Source organism: Sapajus apella, unplaced genomic scaffold (genome assembly GCF_009761245.1).
Source record: "Sapajus apella isolate SASKATOON/1434 unplaced genomic scaffold, GSC_monkey_1.0 scaffold24, whole genome shotgun sequence".
Lineage (NCBI taxonomy): Eukaryota > Metazoa > Chordata > Mammalia > Primates > Cebidae > Sapajus > Sapajus apella.
The window spans coordinates 8205875-8214592 of record NW_022436964.1 but is presented as its reverse complement, the minus strand read 5'-3'; the positions used below and the strand labels follow the sequence as shown (position 1 = coordinate 8214592).

Sequence of the window (8718 nt, the reverse complement as noted above, 5' to 3'; positions counted from 1 at the left end):
CCCAGCACTTTTGGAGACCGAGGTGGGTGGATCACCTGAGGTCAGGAGTTCCAGACCAGTCTAGGCAACACGGTGAAATCCCCATTTCTACTAAAACTACAAAAAAATTAGCCAGGTATGATGGCAGATGGCTGCAATCCCAGCTACTCAGAAAGCTGAGGCAGGAGAATCACTTGAACCCAGGAGGCTGAGGTTGCAGTGAGTCAAGATTGTGCCACTGCACTCCAGCCTGGGCAACAAGAGTGAAACTCCATCTAAAAAATAAAATAATAATAATAATGTATATATATATATATTAGAAAGACTTGTCAAAATTTAAAAACTTTTGCTTTACCAAACACTCTGTGAAAAGGCAGGCTATATTTAGAGAAAGTATTTCCGAGTCACATATCCAACAAATGCTTTGTGTCTAAAATATATAAAGAACTCTCAAAACTTAATAGACAAACAATCCAATTAGAAAATGGGCAAGATATTTCACCAAAGACATGAGCTGATATTTCACCAAAGAGGATTTATGGCAAATGATACATGAAAAGATGTTCAACATCATGGACCATTAAGGAAATGAAAATTAAGGCTGGGGCTGAGGCTCACTCCTGTAGTTCCTGCCACTCTGGAGACTGAGGTGGGAGGATGGCTTGAGCCCAGGAGTTTAAGATTGCAGTGAAGCTTTGATTATGCTGCTGTACTCCAGCATGGGTAACACAGCCAAACCCTGTCTCAAAAAAAAAATGAAATGAAAATTAATGCCATGATAAAATACTACTACACACATATCAGAATGGCCAAAATGAAAAATAATGATAACACCAAACACTGGCAAAAATGCAGAGAAACTTATCATTCATGCATTACTGTGGGAATACAAAAATGGCACAACAACCCTATATTTCTTGGAGGCTTTGTTCATTTCTTTTTACTCTTTTTTCTCTAATCTTGCCTTCTCATTGTATTTCATTGAGTTGATCTTCAATCTCTGATATCCTTTCTTCTGCTTGGTTGATTCAGCTATTAAAACTATGTATGCTTTGCAAAGTTCTCATGTTGTATTTTTCAGCTCCATCAATTTATTTATATTCTTCTCTAAGCTGTTCATTCTCGTTAGCAATTCGTCAAACCTTTTTTCAAGGTTCTTAGTTTCTTTGCATTGGGTTAGAACATGTTCTTTTAGCTCAGAGAAGTTTGTTATTACCCACCTTCTGAAACCTGTTTCTGTCAATTCATCAGACTCATTCTCCATCCAGCTTTGTTCCCTTGCTGGTGAGGAGTTGTGATCACCTGGAAGAGGAGAGGCATTCTGGTTTTGGGTGTTTTCATCCTTTTTGCACTGGCTTCTTCCCATCTTTGTGGATTTATCTACCTATGGTCCTTGTAGTTGGTGACTTTTGGATGGAGTCTCTGAGTGGATGTCCTTTTTGTTGATGATGAAGTTATTTCTTTCTGTTTTTTAGTTTTCCTTCTAACAGTCAGGCCTCTCTGCTGTAGGACTGCTGGAGGTCCACTCCAGACCCTGCTTGCCTAAGGATCACCTGCAGTGGCTGCAGAACAGTAAGGGTTGCTGCCAGTTTCTTCTACTGTTATCTTTGTCCCAGAAGGATACCTACCAGAAGTCAGCCTCAGCTCTCTTTTATGAGGTGTCTCTTTGGATATACAGGGGTGGAGGAGCTGCTTGAGGAGACTGTCTGTCCCTTATAGGACCTCAAGTGCTGGGCTGTGACCTCTGTTTTTCTGTTCAGAGCTGCTGGGCAGGTATGTTTAAGTCTGCTGCAGTGGAACTCATATCTGCCTTTTTTTCCCAGGTGCTCTGTCCTGGGAAGGTGGGGCTTTATTTATAAGTTCCTGACATGCTACTGCCTTTTTTCAGAGATGCCCTGCCCAGAGAGGAGGTAGTCTAGTCACAGTCTGCCAGCAGAGGCGTTGCTGAGCTGCCGTGGGCTCTGCCCAGCTGCTGTGTGAACTTCCCTGCAGTTTTGCTTACAGAGGTATAGTTAGAACTGCCTCGGTAATGGCAGTCTGCCTCAGTAATGGCAGACTGCCTTGGTAATGGTGGACTGCCTCGGTAACAGTGGACTGCCTCGGTAATGGCGGATGGCCTCGGTAACAGCAGATTGCCTCGGTAATGGTGGATTGCCTCGGTAATGGTGGATTGCCTCGGTAATGGCGGACTGCTCAGTAATGTCAGACTGCCTCTTTAATGGCGGATGCCCTTCCCCCAATAGAGCTGGACCATCCTGGGTCCAGCTGTGCTTGCTGCAAAACTCTCCGTCCAGAGCATTTCAGGTTGCTGGTCTTTGTGGGGGTGGGACCTCCCAAGCCAGATCACCTGGCTCCCTGTTTCAGCCCCCTCTTTTTCAGTTGAATGTGCAGCTCTGTCTCCCATGAGTTCCAGGCTCCAGTTGAAACGGCCGCCCAGATTTATATGAGTTTTTGTGTGGAGACCTGCTGTGCTGGCTGAAACAGCCTTGCCGGAAACTTGTGGTGCTTTTCAGCCTGGGAATCTCCTGGTCTGTAGGCAGTAAAAACTCGTTTGGAAATGCAGTGATCACTCACCCTCTGCATTGTTCTCGGTGGGAACTGCACTCCAGAGCTGTTCCTATTTGGCAATCGTGGATCCCAAAACTAGTAAAACCTTAATAAGCTCTCAGGATTGCACCAATGTCAATTTCCTGGTTTAGATACTGTACTATAGTTATGTACCATATTACCATTAGAGAAAACTGGGTGAAGTGTATACAGGACTTCCCTTTATATTTTTTTCTAACTTTCTGTGAATCTATTAAATATATAGAGATACAAATTCACAGAATTGTACGCAGTATATATGAAAGACAAAGCAGATAATTGATAAAGCCTGCTCCTTGAAAGACAGAAGAGTTGATTCTAGTGCACAGATGAAGAGATTAGCAATAAACAGGAGGGATGATGCCTCTTCTACTAAGAGAGGATGAGGAAATAGCAGCAGACGCAAGGAGGTAGGTGTTGGGGATAGAAGGACAAAATATAAAACTCTAAAAAAGATCCACACCTAATGTTGTCTACATTTCTTACAGCAGAAGAGTCACAACCTCCTGTCAACAGTGATGAAGGGGAAGTGATCACAAAGCTGGAGTGAGCTGATTTCTGGAGAAACCATTGAAGAAATGAGAAAATGCATTTATTTATTTATTTGAGACGGAGTCTCCCTCTGTCACCCAGGCTGAAGTGAAGTGGTGCAATCTCAGCTCAGTGCAAACTCCACCTCCCAGGTTCAAGTGATTCTCCTGCCTCAGCATCCCAAGTAGCTAGAATTACAGGCATGTGCCACCACACCCAGCTAATTTTATATTTTTAGTAGAGACAGGGTGTCACCATGTTGGCCAGGCTGGTCTCGAACTCCTAACCTCAGGTGATCCACCCACCTCAGACTCCCAAAGTGCTGGGATTACATGTATGAGTCACTGTGCCTGGCCAGAAAATGCATCTAATAAAAATATTGTATTTCCCAAATTTCTTACCCTCACATTGTCTGCAGTGCCATCTAGCAGAGCTTTCTGAAATGATGGAAATGTTCTGTACCTGTGCTGTCCAATACAACAACCACTGAGCACCTGAAATGTGGCTAGTATAAACGAGGAGGTTCTGTGTCTAGAATGTGTCCCCCAAATGTCATGGGTTGGAAACGTCATCCCCAGTGCAACAGTGTTGGGGGCTGCTGCATAATACGAGGTGACTAGGTCATGAGGGCTGTACTCTAATAAATGAATTAATGCTGTTGTCACAGGCGTGGGTTAGTTATTGCGAAAGTGGGCTTGTTATAAAAGCCAGTTCAGCCCCTTCTTGCTCTCTCTCATCCCCTCACCTTCCATCATGGGATGATGCAGCATGAAAGCCCTCACCCTCAATCTTGAACTTCCCAGCCTCCAGAACTGTAAAAACTAAGTTTCTGTTTTTTATAAATTACCCAGGCTCTGATATTCTGTTACAGCAACATAAAACAAACTAAAACAGAAAGCGAATTTTTAATAGTATTTAGTTTTAATTTTAAAAGTCACATGGTGGTTGGTGGCTACCCAACTACTTAGACAGTGAAGCTAATAGTTGTACATAATATGGGAGCCATAGGCCACACATGGTGGCTCACGCCTGTAATCCCAGCACTTTCAGAGGCCAAGGTGGGCAGATCACAAAGTCAGGAGCTCAAGACCAGCCTGGCCAATATAGGGAAAATCAGTCTCTACTAAAAATACAAAAATTTGCCAGGTGTGGTGGCAGGTGCCTGTAGTCCCAGCTACTCGGGAGGCTGATGCAGGAGAATAGCTTGAACCCGGGAGACAGAGGTTGCAGTGAGCTGAGATCACACCACTGCACTCCAGCCTGAGTGACTTTGAGAGCGAGATTCCGCTCTCATTTTCTTCCTAATATTCAAAGTATATCATTTTCTTCCCTTTCTATGTTTTTCATAATTCAGTTTGTACTGATATTACAATTCACTATGAAATCCTTGGTTCTCAAAGCTCCAGTAGCTGGCTTTCGAGCAAGTCCATCTACTATTATTCCTGAATTTCAAATGCTCTTTGTCGCGCTTATATCCCAAACTACTTGGCAGTGAAGTCTTATTGAAGTACAGCCTTAGAAAGTCTAAAACTGTAACACAGATGTGCTTTTTGGAAAGTTTCTAAGCCCAGAGCAGACTGTGGATGGTGCATGAGCCTCCCGCTCTCACGGTGTGGCTAAAGCGCTGGGTCTCCTCTCATAGGTCCTCAGGCCACGGACAGAACAACCTCCAACAGACGGATGACCTCACCTCATTGCTTACCACTCCCCACGCATCTTGCTAAGTTTCAAATACACCAGCTACCTGACATTTCTGAAACCCAGCAAGGACTTTCTGGCCATGGTGACCTCCATAAATTACTTCCATAAGTGAACGAACAGAACAACGGAGAAAGGCAAGAAGTTAACAGTGTTCACGACGGTGCTCCCCCCACCTTTACCACCAGGGTATTTCTGCCTGAGTACCAAGTCAGGCGTCCTGATCCTGTCCTTCTCCTTGTACCTACTCTTTACAAATTCATGTCCCACTCCCTTTAGGCCCTTTCTCTCAATCACATAAGGATAAAGAACAAGGAGTGACCAACTACGGTGATCCTTTAGCCAGGACTGTCATCACCCCCCATTCAAATACTGCAGAAACTCCTCATGTGACATCCCTGAGGCAAGGGTGTGACTATCCCTCCAGAGACATTGTCACTAGGGCCTCCAATACCATCAATACAAACTGCTATGCTGGCATGTTCTAGATGATTCTCTTCCAATCAGCAATTCTTTGCAAGAGGTAAGCTCTAAAATCTGTTGACTGAAGAATTTTCTGGGATTGCAACTTCCTGATACATGACTGGTTAACACAGTTTTGGAAACAGAGGCTTTAAGTGATTCAGAGCCAGCCTGCCCTCTGCTCACAGACTGGCTTTTCGGAGGTGCCCTGAGGAGGGTTTCAGTGTGCTCAGCCTTTTCCCTGTAACCTGAGAGCCTGGCTGGTGCCCCTCAAGTGTTTCGCTGATAGGGAAGGGCAGCCTGGTGGAGGCTTTCAAGGAGAGTTTACCCATTAAAAATTGATGCAGCACTTTAAAGTTTAATATTTAAACAAAACACTTAGTGTTTACTGGTACCGCACATTTTCATCAGTACCAAATGTGGGGAAAAGTCTGTTGAACTGGGAGAGCATTACTAAGAACACTATTTAATATTCATGGCATATATGCCTAAAAGTCAATCCAGGGTTTTTAGCCTCCAATTATTCCATAATAATGGTTTTGTTTTTTCAGCCTAGAAATGATGTTTAAGTTGGAAGGACTGCCTGCCATCTCTTCCAATAGCCATGAGTGCTGAAAACCCCCAATCTCTGCTCCCATACCAGCCACTCTCAACCTTTACTTCTGCAAAACATTTAAGACTGCCGCCATTAGCTATAAATGATAATACAGAAATCCAATTTTTTAAAAAATGCATGCACATTCAACAGAGTTCTTTCTGAGGAAGCGAATAAAAAATGCATGGCAAAGACAAAAACTGACCAAAATTTCAGAGTGGGGATTGGGTTTCTATATGTAACAAGTCAGGAAGAAGGAAAACAAACCGGAAAGCAAAGAGAATGATGAAAACTACCTATAACGAAACAGCCCAGCTACATCCAGGTAGTATCTATAGGGGTATAATATTGAGTGAGCTCTAAAGTAATGCGGCGGGCTCCACAAGTCACACACAGGGACAAGTCTCAATACCTTCTCATGGCACCTTCTGGGTGCTGACTGTGCCAGGAGAGTCAGGAGTTTGGCCAGGACCGTCAGCTTAGCCAATATGGTGAAACCCCAACAGGACAGTGTGTTGGGGACTGGAATAACATGTGTTCCCATGTGAGTATCAGCTAAGGTTCTTGTTGCAGGTAACAGAGATTCACTTTACCTAACTTAGACCAAAGGGGATTTGTGGAATATCAAGTATGCCACAGAAGTGACAGAGGATGGGGAATTAGTCTGGTAATGGGCTGGAGAAAGGGCCCTGCAGAGGACCAAGCAATTGAGGCGGGAACCCAGCTTGCTTAGTTCCTGCCATCACTGTCCCTGCAACCAGGAATGACCTAAAGTGTCTCCCTCAGCCACTCACTGCATTGACAGTCCCAGAGGAGAGGCCCTGATTGGTCAAGCTTAAGTCACTTATCTGCGCCTGGCTGTACTGGAGGAGGGGAGAAAAGGGCTCATTCATTCAGCACCTGTTTTTTGAATACGTACTAAATGCTAGGCACTGTCCTAAGGCACTGGGATACAGCTATCGCTAAACAAAGTCTCTGCCCTCATGGTTCTTATATTCTAGTGAGGAGTCAGACATGAAAAACAGTGAAGAGGCCTATAAAGAAAGACAAGACAACTCAGGGTCACAGGATAGGGCGGGGGAGTCTATTGTAGGTGTGATGGTCAGCAAACGCATTTTTGAGAAGACATCTGACCAGCAACCTGCATCAAGGGAGGAAGGAATCCACAGGACTATCTGGGGCAACAGAAGTCCAAGATGAACAGTAACTGCAAAAGCCCAGAGGCAGGCATGCGCTTGGCATGTTGGAGGAAGTAAAGCAGCACAAGCAACTGGGAGAACTACAGTGCTGGAGGAATGCTTTCCTCCATGAGGTTTTCTTCCATGGAGAGAGAGCTCCATTAGCAGAGCACCCCTGCCAGTCAGACTTGTCTGCCCACTCACAGGGGAGGGGAGATTCTCCAATGAGAAACTGACATACTCTTAGGGAAGAGGCAGTCCTCTAGTAGATAAATGTTGAATGTCTACCGGAATTTCCATCCCCCTCTAGCTTGGTGGGCACCTTTCATTGTCCTGAAGTGGATCTGTATTTCAGTGGTCAAAACACATTTCAGCACTCTTCTTTTTTTTTTTTTTTTTTTTTTTTGAGACAGAGTCTCAGTCTGTCACCCAGGCTAGAGTACAGTGGCACGATCTCGGCTCACTGCAACCTCCACTTCCTGCGTTCAAGCAATTCTCCTGCCTTCTGCCTCAGCCTTCCTAGTATCTGGAATTACAGGATTACAAACATGCACCACCACACTCAGCTAATTTTTGTGTTTTTAGTTTCACTATGTTGGACAGGCTGGTCCCAAACTCCCAACCTCAAGTGATCCACTGACCTCGGACTCCCAAAGTGCTGGGACTACAGGCATGAGCCACTGCGCTCAGCCTTCAGCACCGTCCTTATTCAAGCAAACATAACTTCTTAATTGTGCTAGCAGATTAATTTAAGCAGAAGAAAGAAGTGAAAAATCCGTATGACTTATCATTGGTATACACTGAACTCATTCTCATCAAAATATAAAAGCAATTAAGATGGTTTGTAAAGTTCATCAAATTGTGCATAAGGAGAAAAAGGTAAATGAACACTTTCTCATCTGATCATTTTAGGTTTCTTAGGATGGCCTGTGACTGAAATAGAAAAATCAGAGAGGAGACCTCACTCTCATATTAAAATCTAATGGGCTCAGTGTTAAAGTGTTCCACATCCCTTTCTAGACATCTTTTTCTTATAGATCTCCAAAATTCCCTACTGATAAGATGCAGGAATAGGGACCATAAAAGATTAACCAGACCGGGCATGGTGGCTCACATCTGTAATCCTAGCACTTTGGGAGGCTGAGGCGGGCAGATCACAAGGTCAAGAGATTGAGACCATCCTGGTCAACATGGTGAAACCCCATCTCTACTAAAAATACAAAAATTAGCTGGGCATGGTGGCAGGTGCCTGTAGTCCCAGCTACTCAGGAGGCTGAGCAGGAGAATCACTTGAACCCAGGAGACAGGTTGCAGTGAGTCAAGATCACACCACCGCACTCCAGCCTGGCAACAGAGAGAAAAAAAAAAAAAAAAAAAAAAAAAAAAGACAAACCAGTGACCATTTGGAAGAAATCATATATAGAAAGAGCAGTAATAACATTTTGGTACCCATGTATCCTCTTTGCTAAAAAATGCCCAATTTGAGTTATGAAGCAGATTACATGATTAAAAAAAAAATCACTGCAGGTTTGATGTCATGGCTCGTGCCTGTAATCCCAACACTTTGAAAGGCCCAGGCAGAAGGATCACTAGAGGCCAGGAGTTTGGGACCAGCCTGGGCAACATAGAGAAACCCCATCTCTACCAATATATATATATATATATAATATATATATATATATACTGTAG

The 8718-nt window shown here is 44.0% G+C and overlaps 1 pseudogene; it reads left to right on the top strand.

Annotated features, from left to right (window-relative positions):
* Positions 1 to 2084: 2084 nt before the first annotated feature.
* The window catches only part of LOC116559700, a 13647-nt pseudogene continuing 7013 nt past the window's right edge, over positions 2085 to 8718 (top strand).